This window comes from Bombus affinis, chromosome 10 (assembly GCF_024516045.1).
Source record: "Bombus affinis isolate iyBomAffi1 chromosome 10, iyBomAffi1.2, whole genome shotgun sequence".
In the NCBI taxonomy this organism is placed as follows: Eukaryota; Metazoa; Arthropoda; class Insecta; order Hymenoptera; family Apidae; genus Bombus; species Bombus affinis.
The window spans coordinates 577,178-594,661 of record NC_066353.1 but is presented as its reverse complement, the minus strand read 5'-3'; the positions used below and the strand labels follow the sequence as shown (position 1 = coordinate 594,661).

The 17,484-nt window shown below is 36.1% G+C and overlaps 1 protein-coding gene across 5 annotated transcripts in view; it reads right to left on the bottom strand.

Moving 5' to 3' along the window:
• LOC126921207 (prolyl 4-hydroxylase subunit alpha-1) overlaps positions 1 to 17,484 on the bottom strand; it is a 369,220-nt gene that overhangs the window by 127,517 nt on the left and 224,219 nt on the right. For all 5 annotated transcript variants that reach the window (XM_050732551.1, XM_050732548.1, XM_050732550.1 and 2 more), the window contains one exon: positions 2,245 to 2,286. The gene's annotated coding sequence lies outside the window, so the exon portion shown is untranslated. The remainder of the gene's footprint in view (positions 1 to 2,244; positions 2,287 to 17,484) is intronic.

Sequence of the window (17,484 nt, the reverse complement as noted above, 5' to 3'; positions counted from 1 at the left end):
CAAAATGAAAGACGGAAAAACGAAGAATCATGAAAAAATAGAACGAGAAAAAGAGAAAAGAGCCGGAAGAAGGGAGAAAGGACGAAGAAAGGAGGGATCCCACCCTTGCGGACTCGGCACAATGGGACACGCACAATACGACGTTGGATAAAGGGTGGTAGAGGGACGAAGGAAAGATAATGTAGCGTTGGTTAGGGAGGAGCGAAAACGAGAAAGAAGAGCGAAGAATAGAGAAAGAAAGGAGGAAAGGAAAAGAAGGGGGCGCGCACCCTTTGCGTTTACTGCAGTGCTCTTCAACCCCATTGGATATTTTCGACGAGATTTGACCCTCGTCTTCGCTTCTCTCTCGCTAATAAATAATAAAACGCCGAGACAGAAATGTGTCGTAAACTGCACCCTTCGACAGAAGCCAAGAATTCATCGGCCACTTCAGAAACAGAGCGCCAGTTTTATTTCCTTTACGTGCCGCGAGCTACGTTCTTAGGAAACTTTTTTACAGTTAGACTCTTAATCTGATACGTTTAAGCACACTTTTCGCGAGTTTTTTCACCGCTTTTACACTCTTGCTTTTTCTTCTTCTTCTTCTTCTTGCTTGTCTTCCTTGTTCCTTGGTTCATCGTGATAAGGTGGTCTCAGGATGAATTTAATAATAAAAATACCTCGTATATCATGCTTGACACGAGAATGAATAATACCAGAGTTCACGAACATAGACTTTAAAAAAGTGGCATTATCTAGTGTTACTTTGGATCACAGTTGATTTTATTGGCTCCGGAATATCCATTTTCATCGATGCTTGTATCGGCGATAAATCACGCGAGACACTAAAAGGAAGGATATTGAGCAAAGTTTAGAAACCCTGTGGATTGCTAAGTCGCGTGAAAAATACCGCTGAATCTATTCTTTCAGAAGACAAACGTTTCTAAAAACAAATTCACAACGTTTTTGTGCGCTTCGTCTCAATTTCCAATTGAAACTACAAATCATCCACACGAATGACACTCTTCTCGTATTTTATCCAAACAGCGCGAAGATATTGTTTAGCTTTAAAGAAACTTAACTGGATCGAAAATAACCGAAAGAACGCAGCATGGTTAATTGTTAAATAAATTGACGCATTTTTAAAATAAGTGATACACCGTTTACGGGTCCAAAGTGCAGTAGTGGTATTTCGGAAGGAACTCAGGGAAATAGCAAGGCAGAGGAGAGAAAAGAAAAAAGAAATAGACGAAACGAGCAAAGTTCGTGCCACGAAAACGAAAGAGTTTCTTATACGTCGATGGCAAAGGAAGTTCTCGCGATTCGAAACCGCGTATGAATTATTCGAAGTGAGGTTTAGACTTTATCGTTTGAGTCTATCGAATCGCAGCGGCGACGCACGGAACTGCATCGACGAGAGGTCTCACGCCAGAAGCTTGCGACCGGTTCGTTGGTAGGTTTCGGGATCGAGGCACGAAAATGCGCGATAAATCTCGTGGCTGACTGGCGGAACATACACGAGGAACAATCATTTCCGGGGAATTTCTGGTCCGCGGAACAAGAACCGCGAGTTACACCCAATCGATTTCTGTCACGCCAGAAGTCGTGCTCTTTACTTGTTATTGACGCGGATAAACCCTCGTCCCGATCGTTCTAATTATCTGTCTTTCAGCTGTTTCAATTGGAATCATTTTAACACGCTGACTGGCACCGTGGTCACCGGTGACCCACGTTAAATCGTTTCGAATGATTCAAATAATATAGAATTCGCGAACGAACAAGTTTCCAACAACGTGAATGATACCGATAATATTTTCAGGAAAAAGTGTACGAATACAACATACTAGTTTCAGTAATAAGAGTTTTATTAATAGTACGAATTTATTAATAATATTAACAAAGACTATCTCATTACATTTTTTTAATTTGATACTTCTGTTTCTCGCTAACGATAGGAAAGTTTATTCATTCTATTGATCGATTATGATACACGCGAGTTTCGACACAGGTGGTCCTTGCGCACGAACAATTTCCAATTAATTTGAATCTGTTTCTGATTAATTTATGCGCGTGTAAATAAATGTGTTGCACGGTATAATTAAAATTTTGTGCTCTCTTTTATACCTTGCTTGAATCCAACTGAATTCACATTATTCAACTAATCTGGACAATGTCATCGAGTCATACACAGCTTTGCATAAATCTATATGATTTCGAGATGAAACTAATATTTCTGTTATTTTCGAGCTTGATTTAAATACTCACCGAAATTAAACGGCGAAAATCGAACGAACGCTGGCGATAAATCTGAAAAGAGAAAAAGAAGAAGAGTTTATCATCGGTGTTTATCGGATGAATGCCATTTAACATCGGATAAAACGATCAAAACGTGATATAACCACGTGAATTTTGGAAATACGAAGGTGAAATTGTTAGCATTATCGCGATGAATGGTCCGAGTAAAGAGAGAACGATGAAACGGGAATCATTCGATTTAAAAGACCCGACTGAAAGTATTTCCAACTAATAGAATTTCAATGCTCTGTCCTGCAACAAACGCACAGTTAACGGCAAAACAAATCGGATCAAAGCGGATGGACTGTGCCAGCGGAACGTTCGAGGCAGTGTCCACTTAAATCCGAACAGACAAGTTCACTTTTGTTTCATTCTCGCGGGAATCGGGCGCAACCTAGTATATAGATGCTAACGTTTTATTCTCTGCTCGTTGGTAACTTCAGAATTTCGTTGATTCTAATTGTTCAAGTTGAACGATGTTATGCTTTCTGTTCAGTTTCGTCAATGTTGTTTGTCGCGTAATACTATGTTCTAAGTTTAATTTAAAAGCATAGAGAAATTTCGAGACATTTAATACAAATATACAACAGGATGTCCCAGCTTCTTCTCGCAAATTCTTACCAGTATATTCTATAAGTAAAATTAAGAAAAAAAATGTTACATAAGAAAATGCGACATTAAAGAATTATGACAAAAATACGAGATGATAACGAACTGGTGTCTCATTGACACTGCATTAGAACACATTGCCAATATTTGTTTGATATGTTTACACAAACCCTAATGTTTACTTTATGAGTTCGCTGATCTGGTCAATCAGTCTGGCAATGGTTAGATTATCATTACCCTGAACGATGAATAGGTCAGCAATTCCTTGGCCTCCAAGATCATCAGATATCACGTCAATGGATTTTTACTCGCGGGCAACCGCGGAAGTATTAATTTATCAAATATAAATTAATACGCGTCAGGTGTTAATGCAAAAGATTTGTGACGCATTTGCCACAATTATGGAAAAGCTCTCTATTCTCTCTATTCTCCGTAGATACCAATCTTACGTATTTAATATTTTGAAATGGAATCATATTGTGATTCGACAATTTATTCCTATATGGTGTCGAGCAAGAAACCAGTCATTTCACATTTTTGTTATAACTTTTTAGAAACATTTCAGAGTCTAAGTTTATGTAATATCTTTCTCTTATCTTTTTATAGAATATATTGGCAAAGTTTTGCGGGGAAAGCTGGGACACCCTGTATATTTGGGATCAGGGAAGTACCTACATAAACAGTTCAATTATTCATTAAGTTAATAGACCTTAATATTTTTAGGACCATATTTAACATTTATTATATAATTAAAATAGCAACTTTTGCTATACGCTAATTCTTTACCAAATACATATATGCGACAAATATCTTGTAATCTGTGTATACATTTCCAGACTTGAGGTTTCAAATTTATATAATCATAACAGCAGCGTTTTGTTATATTTCTCCATTACGGTGTCTCATTACGCTATGAAATTTCAAAATGTTTTATATGACACGCACGATACACGTATACATAAAAGCTTCCTATGGCAAGTGTTCAAATACTTTCGTGAACCGATGTAGACAAGCCACTGATGCAACAAGACTATATAATTTACCAGGAAATCTTCAAAAAAAGTTAACAAGCTAATATCACATGGCCCTTTTGAAATATCGCCCAGTTGGAAGGTAGCAGATGAGCGACACATGTCGAGAAAGTCAAAGAAGAGGCATTACTTGAAAATTACCTCTGTTGGAGGAGCGGAGCGCGTATCAAGGACGATCCTTCTCGCGAAGGGTGGCCCGAAGGGCTTCTCTATTCCCCATTGGAAACTTATAAAACGCTGAACCGGCACATTTCACACGGCCAATTTATTATCCCGTTCTTCCCCATTTCTTCGGCCATCCCGCGTTAGCTTCAACCCTCCTCCAACCCCCATCTTCCTTCTCTTTTATCAATTGTTCTCCGAGGTTTTTCATCTTCTCCTCGAGCGATCTTCGTTTGATGAGTTCCCAGTCGGATCGAATCGATATGCAAAGCCGGGTGGTCTCCGATATTCATTTCATCCATGCGCCGTGCAATTCAGAAATTTGCATCGATTGATTATCGTACGGCAATGTTATTATGCACCTGGAGCATCGTGACCATTCCAAGCAACGCACGCTATCTCCCAAAACCTATTTCTAAAATTCTGTATTTTTTACGTTCTTGTCCATGTTACGTGGAACACTGTTCACGTTATCGTTGTTGCTCGCTTCCTCTTACGATTTCTGTTATAGGAATTTCTTTACTATGCTGTTTCTAACTTAGTTGACGAAGAGTGAGAAGGTAGATGCGTGAAATAATTTGGATACCAAACAAAAGTTTATGATCAAGCCTATTAAAATTCTACTGTTAAACCGAGAATGTTTACACAAATTCGTATTTATTTATCAAAATGATAGAGAAGATTGAGCTCTAAATAGAGATTAAATACAGTAAAAGTGAACCTTTGAATTTCCTACAGTTGGAAAATTATTTTGCAGTGCACCAAACATATTTACTTTGACACACGGAAGAGAAAACATTAATCGATAAATTGTATCGCTAAATATTACCAAACAGATACGTGCAACATTCATCTATCAACTTTGGACAGCTCAAATAATTTAGTGCTCTAAGCTAAATCATTAGCAGCAATAAATAATAGCAATAAATAAATAATATATATTGCCATGCTAAAAACAATTAAACGATATTTATTCTCTTCTCTGATCTTTCACGTTCCTATAAAACGCTTAAATAACATTTAGTATTTTTTTCACTCATTAATATCACAAATTACCTTAGAAATTTCACCTACGCTTATGAATATTACTGGACGAAACATCTATTCTTCTTTTGTTCTTTTATTTTTCTTATCATTACGAAACATTTAAATAACATCTATCTGGTATATAGTTAGGCATTTTCTTTCCTTGATAAAACGAGACAGATCGGCCGTTGTCTTGTTCATAATTCACGATTAAAAAAGGTACCCGGCAAGAAGTGCGATCGACCACTCGGTTCTAAAACATTTCTCGAATCGGCACACGAAGGGGCGACCGAATGTAGAGGGAAAATAGCACCGGCCATAGATTTTTACGGGCCGTTTTCCAGCAAGCAAATCGCGACAATTTTGCCGGCCGTCGATGCGGAAAATGAGTTTCTACGCTGCCGGAAGTTCCACTGGATATTCGCGATTCGACCTGGAAAAGTCGGCAAACATACGATCCTCCCTGTTCGACAAAGAATGCCGCTGTACGTATTATCGTCGGGCTGGTGACGCTGTCTACGAACGAGGAAAAAAAAGCGAATGAAGGAAAAAGAGAAGAAAGAAAAGAATAGTGGTCGTGGAAGAAAGAATGGCGAGCGTTAAAACTTTCGAAATAACAAAGTTTCAGGAATCTTCTCGTGAAATGTCAAAGCGTCGAGGGAGGGAAACATCGATTATGGGGTGTGTTGAAAAATCGACGAAGAATGTGCAAGAAAGTATGCGGACACTTGGCTATTTTTAAAGAAAAACTTGTAATTCGACTTCGTTTAGTTTCCAATTAATTAAGGAGTTAGTTTAATTAAGGAATTAGACGGATAAATGAAATCACGGTGATTTTTACTTTTCAAAGCAGACACATGTGTCAATGTTGCTGAAGAAATTAAATATATAGTCTTTATTCGAGAAGAAGTATTCTTAAATTTATATTTCCAATGAGATACGTGTAAAGGTTTTAATGCTTAAAGCTATTGATTGATTCGTCGCATGAAACGTGTTCGAGTTGTAATATTCAAAAAATTCGATATTAAACCCGTTTGCCGACAGTTCGAGAAATATTTACCAAGTTTTAATATTAAAGGCTGGCCGCGTTCGATGGTTGACCGACAAATTCATGTCGAAACATTAAATTACAAGTTGGGAATACGCGGCTATCGAATTCTTGGCCATGACGTGAAATTCGATTCTACATTATTAAATAATTCTCCTTCGTTTTGCGAATATCAGTTTACACGGTGTAACAGGCTACGAAACGAGACGATCGGTTCGCGCTATTGAATTTGGATTCAAAATTCGACATTTTTCATTGAAAAACGCTCGCTCGTGACATTCTGTTTTGGAAGTATCGCCAGCAATCGAATTACAGCCCCGAAAAATTCGCACGGTGAAATGGGACAAGATCGAGCTGGAAAATCGACCGATCGTACACAGTGTAAAAACAAATGAATCCTCTTGTCGCGAATGATCCGATTATCGAGAGGGGAATGAATGGAAAAAATCATTGGCGTTCGACTTTATCAAAGCTCGAGATTTCGTCGATAATTGTATTATATACAATTACTGCAGAGCTTTGATTCGTTCGATGGGAAATTCGTGCAACTCGACTGAGAATAAATGAACCGCTTCATTCGCAGAATTCCCTCTTCTCCTATCATTCTCTCTCTATTTTTCTTTCGTTCCTTGTGTCATGAAACTCGATTCCGTATAAACGAATCGGTGTTCTTAATTAACGAACTTGGTGAAAACTGAGCGTTCGCCACTCGATGGAATTTTTTTCGTACAAAGTATCGTCGACGAATTTTTATTTCTTTTGCAAACTTGCGCAATTGTGATCAAGTTGAGGAAATTCGAAGATGGTTCGGCTTATAAAAGTTTTGTGGGAAATAAAATGCAACCGTAGAACGCTATTCAGTTAACAAGTCTTTGCTCTTCGTTTTTCCAACTCTTACAACGGTGAACGAGCTCGTGAAATTTCACTTACGAACGTTTCGCGGCAAGCGAAATGCAACCATCGCGTTATTAAATTGCTTCGTTGTGGTACTTTATACACGACCTCATTGTTCTATCGCCTTTATTACACGTAGTAACGATATCGCGTTACGAATCAAACGACACCCGATAAATTTACACGATACACTTTTTCAGTCAAAGTTACAACAACGTTCTCGTAACCTCATTATTCCGTTTAGTTATTATCGAGATAAATGAAGCGGACCACGTTGGTAAAAGTGCCGAGTATTTCATTGTCAACAGGTATAATTTTGTCGGTTAATGTTTACCGAACATTCTACTGGTTCAGTAGAATAGAGAACCACTTTGTTCCATTTACGGTTTTATACGATTTTGCTCTGCGTTAGCGGACATTTATTTTCTCGTAAAAAACCGAATTGCGAGATTTTTCCTGTACAAGAGAATCGTGCTGTAATATTCAAAACACACAGTATATTTTATGGCAAAGCAATGGTTAAATCGGTTATTCCATTACTCGAGTAGTTGGCTCTGAGAGACAGGATAATTCTATTTTTAGTTCATTTTCAACAGTGAATGTGGAAAGTATGCGACAGTAGTGGTTTTGATAAGTAACAATTAACTAGTTGATGATTTCGAAATTTGTGTGTAATATAAGATTGGTGTTTTAAGAGTTTTTTTAACAGGAATAAAACATGTAGGATATACTTTTTGTTATTTAGTAATATAGGTAATATGTAAATTATTATCTGAAAAGGAAAAGAGAATTATTCATTTAGATGAAAATCTGGTATGATTCATGCGACATGTATCGGAACAAACTGCCGTGTTTTTTATGATTTTTATGATTTATTCTTACTTCATAAATCGACCATTTATAAAATGGATTGATTTAACGTTGTGCAGTGTCAAATTCGTCTCGATAGACGTTCTAATGTTAAAAGTAAAAATAATACATTTTCATGCAAAATATTAATATTACAATATTTTTCTATATTACACAATTTTATCGACACTTTCTACTTTGTATACTTGCAAGCTCGTACCTGGCATTAAATATTTGTCTTTTTCCTGTTTGTCCCCTCTCACTGTGATATTCTATACATTATATCTCATACACGTATGATTCTCTCTCGTCCGTTTTTTACTATGATTTATGTCGTCAATAAATAAATAAATTCTTCTCAATTTATAAATGACATTTATAAATGAATATGTGAGATTCTACAACTATGAAGAAAACGCAGAAATATATCAAATATCAATAGAAAAGTACACAGCGCGCAACGTTTACAAGATAAGACATACTTTTATTCCAGTTATCAGTGTTACTAACATACTTCTGGTCAAGATATTAATATTTTTAAAAATATGAATCAACACTAACGTTCTCTGTCTACTTGTAAGATATGCACTTATAAGATATGCAACATTTCCACTTAAAACAGCTACTCTACATAAATCTACATATGAACGTATAACATCGTCCAGTTTTCACGACGAAACATCACGTTTTCCACCAGATTCTAACATACCATGAGAGAGAATCACGTTGTACTACGGTTTCCACTTAACCAACGAGTTACCAACAGCATCTGAATCTCCGGCGATTCCTCTGGTCTAATTTCGTTACAACCAAAGTTCCACGACCCGCGAAACAACTCGGCTAATTATATTTCGCCGCTATCACTGACCCCGATAAAACCGGAGTAAAGATCGTAGTTGCCATTAACAACGATCTTTTGGCAACGAAAACTCCTGAGAAGATGAATTTCAAATGTAAAATCACCATCACGACCTTCGCTATCGCGATGATAACGAAGTACAAGAAGAATTTGTCGGAATATTCTCGATCAAAGCCGATTCCTGGAACGTGGATTAACGAAACGGAAGAAATTATCACGCTTTTGTTGAAAAATTCTGATTCTTCTTTAATGTTAGATAATATTCGTAAGGCAAGCAAACATAAAATCGTTGAAGCTACCATACAGTTCGTGAAGGCATCTATCCGCTAACACTAGATACAATAAAAATAATAATACAATAGGGTTATTACACGGTTCTAAATTCTAATAGTTCATGAGAATTGTACAAAATCCCTAATAGGTCTAATATTTTACAAAGTTCAAAGTTCTTGAAATTCAGACATCGAGAGTCCTCAGAATATAATTCGCGAGAGTTCCGAGCATCACAAAATCACGTATCACGTGGATTTAACGTATATAGTATTTTCAACGTTTTACTGTGTTGGCTTCGCCAAAGGCGCTCGAACGTCAACGACGACGCCGGGGCCGGAAATGGTGGAGATTAAATTACGCGCGATTCAATTTACACCCGATAATTTCAACACTGTGCTTCGACTTGTGTCACGAAAAAGAATTTGTCAAGAACCAGGCGAATTCCACTTGAAAATTCCACTTGCAAGGTTCTAGTGGTGTATCAACGCTTTGAAGACGACTAGAATGTTTTCAAGAAAGATAAAGAGAGGAAAGATAGGAGGAAGGCGATGTAAAATGCGATTGAGGGTCAAGATTTATTGGCTGAGGACTTTAAATAGCTGAAATATTTAAGAATTACCGATAACTACTAGCTAACTACTAAGAACTACTGATAAATTTTGGAATGTTGAAACCAGACCATGAAATAGCAAATTCATCATTTCGATATATACTTATCTGTGTCTCCAAATTTTATTTTAGCAACAAATTTCAATAATAAAGACAGTAATAATATTTCTTTTCGTTAGGAATAATTAACTTCGAGAACGTAACAGGAATAATTAAATTCCGAAACATTTTTAACGATTTTAAAGATATATCACCCGTGAAACTACTCTTAAGTGCATCCATAAAATAAACGTAAAAGATCTATAAACTAGCAGGTCTTTATTTTTCATATTACTGCGCTACAAAATTTCGTTTATGGACCATTATGAGTCTCCGTGCAACGACGGAAGTATTTCCTAAAAATATTTTACTCCTGAGAATATTGTAGACTTCTTGTCAAGTCCTGCTGAATCTTCTAAGGCTTGTAAAGCTGTACCACCCTTGAAATTACATAAATTCATCGGAAATCAGTCGTAAAGAATCTATGAACCGAGTAAGCCATTATTTTTTTATATCATTGGGCTACTAAATTTCGTTTATAGATCGCTGCGCGTTACCGCATACCGATACGATCGATTCGACGTAATTGATCGATTACGATCTACGACGTCGTAAGTAAAAGCGATGCAACGATGAAGTTGACACGTTGCACGAACGATGGAATTAGGTTGCATTGGAAGGGGTATATCGAGATGGAGAAATATGGAATGTAGGACGCAGTAAGGAGTACGCATCGACGATATCGCGCTGACAAATTGCGATCGCTTCTGGCGGCGTGATGAATCCGCGGAGCAGGGATGGAGGAACAGTTACTGAAATATGGAACGATAAAAGCGGTTGGGACTGGCTGGTGATTTAACGCAGAAGGGAATACAGCGGAGTTAAAAGCAAAGGAATATAAGGATGATGGAAACAGGGTAAATAAGAAGGGAGTTAAAATGGTCGGGCAAGGAGAAACAGTAAAAGCAGTATTTTTCAAAGAGTTTGAAATTATGATCTCGTTTTATGAGTACTAAGTAATCTACCGTGTTTACGACTTATTTGAATAGAAGAGCATTTTTTAATTGGATAAACGAGACACGTGAAAAATTAATTTTCTAGAGTATAATAATTTTACGTAGGAAACAATACAAATACGTATTATGCGATATCAAACATACGAGATCCTCGATAATTAACGTCATGTAATCCATTTTTTGGTAATTGTTGAACTTTTGAGAAAAAAGAGATAATATGAGTTGCTGAAATAAATTCGCTTATCACAGAGAGTAGGATAATAGATAATAATGAATTTCATTATACTAATTGTATAATCATCTGAGATTCGCAATTTCAAATATCGTGTAGCAAAGTTTGAACGAAAAATTCTAGAACAGCGTGTACGTCTCTCGTCCCTCTTTTTAATTTCGTAACCATCGCGATGATTATTTCATAATGGAAAGCTTAATTTAATTAAGGAATGTACTAATTCATTACTCGGTGAAAATAAACTTTTTCCATCCTCCTAATTCCCCTTTCCAATTATTATTACTATAATTAACTGTTACATTGTAATTAATCGTTTACAATATTGTATATATATATATGTATTTTTATCTCGTTTTTCGCATTTGTTACTTTGACATGTTCGTCTTCGGTATCTGTTACACTTTTTTACAGCGTGAAATTACATCAATTTAGACGACGGTAGAAAAGTGTGAGGAAATAATATGAAACTGTAAATGAATTTAGAGATCTGAGAATCTTTTAAATATTTGAAATCTACAGAATCTTAAAGAATCCCGCTGAAATCAGACCAACCACAAAGCAAAGCAAAATAAAAAAAAAAATTAGACAAAACAGAATAAAATAAAATAAAATAAAATGAAGATATAAAAAGCAATAGACTGAAGTAAAACGAGAAAGAAGAAAGTCAAAACGAGCACACAAACCAGGCCTGATCGTAAAACGGAGAAAAGAAGGATCAAAAGACCCGAAGATGGTGCAACTATCCAGAGAGCGGGAGAGACAGAAACGCTAAATGATCCTCTGAAGAACGAGGGAGATAGGGCGAGTGAAAAAGTCACGTAGATCGCTTTGGTCCGACGATGATGACGGAGTCCACGCTGCTGTTGCTGCTCGCAGCAGCCGTCGAGACATCGAATTATCGCAAAGTTTCCTAAGAGTCCGGAATACCAATGAATCCGCGTTGGACAACACCAGAATATCGGCTGCCGAATGTTCTGCCATCGAAATATTGCGCCCCGAAATATTCAACCTCATCCTCCTCTTTCCAATACTTCGCTTTTAATCGACTTTTCTCGACGCAACTTTCTTCTATATTTACTTTTTATTCTTCCTTTCTCAAGAAACTTATAACCCTAAACTATGCAAGATGTCTCAGTCAGATGAGATTATCTAAATATCTACCTTATTTACGATTATATAAAAAAGGACAAAGTTGAACTATTTCAAGGGACACACGCAACTGTGGAAAGAATTTTAGAAAAATTTAAAGAAACTTTTACTATCTTCCATTGCACAACGCTTGATTACTAAGTTTGTAACCATTGGAGGCACAAAAGCCACAGAAATTTTACATAGATTACGAAATGTGGTTTCCATCATCCGGCAGAAGTTAAAGTTCCGCGAAATCACGATCGCTTAAAGAGGACAACGTTTCAACAGCAACGAGGAAGCAGAGCAAATAGCGTGCAATTGACTTCTGACCCAACCCCGTACTTTCTATGAAACTGGAATAAAAAAATTACGCAATCCACTGACGAAAGTATATAGAGAGAAACGGAAAATAACAAAGAAGAATAACTCAATTGTTCCTTTTTTCTTTGGAAACATTTTATAGAAATGTAAAGTTTAATGAACAAAGTCCGGTTTACGTTCGACTAACTCTCATAATCATTTTTTGGTACTCGCAATCTTTGAAGCTGTACAAAACCCTATTCAAAAAATTAAACCAAATTGGAAATTGCAAGAAGTCCACCGAAAATCTAAATCTGAATTGTAAAATTACTTGTAGCATACGTAGAACCGAATAACGGCAAGTAATAGCATAAGTATAATGTTAATGGACTTTCCTTCACGCGACTTTGCCTTTTCTTCTTCTCGCGTCTCTAGAAATTGCCAACTTATGGATGTACCGTCACAAAGAAATAACATAACGGGTATTATCCGGGCACTTTGCCGGATCCAAACGACTCGATGAATCAGCCCAGTCTGCTCGAAATTTGCCGGGAATAAGCGGAACGACGGGCGACGATCTGCATTTCATGAAAAAGTCTTTTGTTGGAAAGATTCTAGGGAGGCAGGTTCTGCGGCAAGTTTAGATTTATTCGGGCAACTTTGTTGGTACGCTATTCTGGTTACTTGGCCTGCGCTTCTCTTAAGGCGTTTCCGGGCCGGGGCTTCCTATTTCTAGTTTGGAGAATTTCTTTGTGCGATGTTTCCGTTTCCTGCTTCCTCTCCGACCCAGGGATAAACGCTTCTTTCGGTCTTCTCTGGAGGTTCAGGTATTTGTCCGATCGGTAAGTTCGGTCAGAGGATCGACCTGACTTTGTGGAAGAGAGAGAAAGAGAGAGAGAAGGAGAGAGAGAGAGAAGGAGAGAGAGAGAGAGAGAGAGAGAGAGAGAGAGAAATTAATTATAATTTCTAATTTGGCCATTCGTTCATCGAGTCTCTCGCAAAATGTTCATTTTTCGTATGCTCGTTAATTGAAGAGAGAAAGGGTTTTAATCAGAATTTTTAATTCTACTCTTAAGTTTGCGTGTGCCGAGTCGATTGCGAGAGAGTTCGTTTCCTGCTTCAATTAATTAGCACATATTTGTAATTAGACAAATAACTGCGCATATGAGCGATGTATAGAGGTTTGTACGTATTATCGATATCTGTATTATTAATAATACAGAGTGTTGTTTATTTAAAGATCGCATCTCTTGCAAATGATGAAGATACAAATTATCGACATGTCATTATCACGAATCGCACTTGACAAATTGAGAATATCGCTACAGTAATATTCGATATTCGTAGCATACAGTTTAATAACTTGAAATGTAAACGCTTTTTTATTGAGAAAAAACTTGATTGATGAGAAATACTATAACGCAACGATATTGTATATTTGCAGTACAAATTTTGCGGATTAATCTTGAACTACGTTTCCTCGTGCAGTGTATGCGTATTGAGCGATGAAAAAGATTGAAAATCACTGCTACGTTATAAGACAAAGCGCAAGAGTCTGATTTCAAGCTTTTAACATTACGTAATTGTGACAATACACAAAAATATAAAGAATGCAAGATACGATAGAGACACTGGAAGAAGAATCCGGAACCGAAAGAGATAAATTCCACGGAGATAAAGGATGAAAATACATATAGAAAGGGAGCGATGTGAAGAAGGCGAAGCGGAAGTTGCAGCAAGAGAGTGACGCGTAGGATGGACGATTGAATTAATTTATCGTGTGGAAACGTCATCCGGAGGCTTCTTCCTCGAACTGAATTGCTACGACGCAGTTTCTAACTGTTTCATTGCTCCACATATCAAGTGTTACTTTACGTATAATCCACCTACGATTCGAATCACGCTCGAAGAAAACGCCGCGACGCGATTCCATTTGGTCGGAAAGTTTCTAGACACGCGCCTTCTTCCTTCAATCGCCTACATAACTCCCAAAAATCTCTGAACTTATATCTATACGATATTAATAATAAATATATACAATATATTATAAATCTATATGACAGACTAAAAAATATACAATAGAGTAAAAAAATAACACAACAAAATTTATACAATTATTTGCAAAGTAGATTATTGAAGCGTGACGATATTTTGGGAAAAAATATGATAGAAAATATCGTTTGTTCAGATATTATTTATTACACAAAGCTGAAGAAGTAACGTATAACGTGGTGGTCAATATTATTTCGTAAATATTTCTATCATTCTTATGTTCTTTAATAAATTATATATTTGGGAAAAATTGGTATTTTGTTACATAAATTATGTTAAAAATTAGATTTAATCATATAACAACGTCTACGTCACACTCTCCTTTCTTCGAATCGTACAATTTTTATACTCAAGAGAATGCGCCTTATATTCTATCAACCTAATCCATCTATTGCTCATTCCGACAGTATATCGGAATATTAGTACCTAATAACACTGGGAAATACTGGAAATTTCAGGACAAGAGTAAGAGCAAATACGACAGATTTTAAAGAAACGTTGGGGTGGTCGAAGGAATTTAAGGAAAATTCGGTTGATTTATGTATTGTGCGAGGATATGTACGTGCAAAGATTAAGCGTCAGTGCTTGAAGCAGCAGTTACGAAGGAAATCTTCAGAGGCAAGGGCATAACGAGCAGCTAACCATCAGAGTATACGGAACTTAGCGAAATGAACGAGCAAAGGGAAATTTTATTTGTACATGACTGCTTGATTCGTTCATTCAACTGATATTTTCTAAGCGGATCAGAAATAAATTCAACTGCATAAGCTATTTACACAAAACACAAAATCCGTGACAAGATACATTTTAGGATACTAAATGTAATTTAATATTTCATTCCTGTAACTCGAACGTCAAATAGTTGATTTTAATCTGTTACTAGTTACCTTTTACTATGACAATAAACAGCGATTAATTTGTATTGTCTTTCAGAAGAGACACATAGATTACAAGCTAACAAAAATCTAATTCAATTCAATGAAATTTGAATATAACCGGAGATCCAAAATAATAGTTTTTTTTTTTTTTTTAGATATTTGATTGAGAACAGATTATTGAATAAAAATTAACTTTTATGTAGAATTCAATTATTAGTAAATCCGGAAGAAATTTCTCAAAAAATAAAATAATTACAAAATATTAACTTTTAATTGTTATGATTCTCGATTATAATTCCTTTTGGTTATCAGTAATCATTATCAATGACGGAAATTCAATTTTAGTTATATTATATGTGGCTCGAATCTTTTTTGGTTACCAGTAGCCACTATCGATGACCCGAATTTTATTTTGGTTACCGATAACCATTATCAACGGCAAAAATTCTTTATGGTTACGTTCGGCTATTATTAACTATTGTTATTATTACTTATAATCAATACATCATATTCATTGACAATGTAAAAAATCTTGACTATAAATTTTATATACTTTATTAGGCAAAAGATCGGTATGAAAAAAATACGATTAAAGATATTGTAGTGTAATATTAATACAAATGTTAATAAAAGTTATGCACTATAATATGTTTTATCGTATTCTTTGTTTCATATACTTTCACATGCTTTCATACCGCTTTTTGCTTAATAAAATATATAAGTTTTGTAATAAAATTTGTTTATATTGTCAATGAATATCAGTAATAATAATAATAACAGTTGACGATAGGCAACTGTAACCAGAAAAACGCCTTTCTCTAAACGCCTACAAAAATTACGAAAAATCCTGACAATATTTAACAAACCCTCCAAACTGAAGGTTCATGATCAAATTAACATTCGCTATTTTAGAAATGAATCCTTCAAGCATCAATTTCAATTTCAACTCCACAGTTTAATTAAAAATTCTTTATCTTACGAATGAATGTTCGAAAGATCAATTTTAGAATCCTAGAACAATCAAATCTAAGAGAATTGACGGAAACATACGGAGAATTGAACAAATTCCCAATAACAAGGTGTCGTGATCGAATTAATATTCTCGAAGCTCAGTGATGGATCGCTGATTCAGCGACTTATCAAAAATGCTCAAGAAACAGCCAACAGCGAGGCTACTCGACCGATTTCGATTCTCGGCCGGTTTCAGACTCGAATACGCCTCGCTTGCGAATTCAACTGCTGTCTTTTCGGGTCACTCTCGTCTCCGGATGCTTTGCCCATTCCATATCGCTGTCCTTCTCTTAATGTTGGTCGTTGTATCGCGTCATCCTCGTTGCGAACGACGTTTCACGAAATACCAAGAGAAAGAGGGAAAGGGAGAGGGAGAGAAAGAGAGAGAGAGAGAGAGAGAGGGATATCTCGGCACTCGGGTTATCGTAATCTGCTTTCTGAACGTATCGCCACGGCGCTTGTCGACGGCATAAAGTAATCGTTCCTCCAGTTTCCAGTCACGTCAGCCTTGTCGGCAAAAAGTATATTCCGAACGCTGCATAGATCGACCATTGCCATCGCTGTTAGGGTAATTTTCAAATTCCCTTGGATGTTGCTTTTCGGAGTCCTGGATTCTGATTGCGGACCTTGGTGATAGAAATGTTTGATTTAAATTTTAGTTTATATTAAATTTGATTTATAAACAGTTTACATCCAAATTTACATTTGAATTATATTCATTTCTATTTACTTTCATTTGGATTTAATATTTGGTTTATATTAATTTCAATTTATTTCTTTAGACAGATTTTTTGTAAAATAGGTGGTTTTATCTTTTGGGGAATATTTTTCAGCGAGTAATTGAGCACTTGTTCATATTGTAGCATAAAGGAGACTCGAGCAAGTTGTCACATTTACTAGAGATTTTACATTTTAAATGTCATCGCATGTAATACAATTATTGTATTCTTTTCACAAACGTAAAACACGCTTTTTCTTTATACCTCATTCATTTACATCCCGTAGATTAATCTTTTTCTTTTTCTTCTTTTTTTTTAACCCTCCAATTATCCCACAGCATTTCCCTGGTAATTTACTCTTGGGAAAATGTCTGGTGTCTATTTGATGAACTGTATCTCTAACATAAAAATATCGTCTGCTAAGAAGGCATTCAACATAGTGAAAAGGTAAAATAATAATTATGAGTACAGT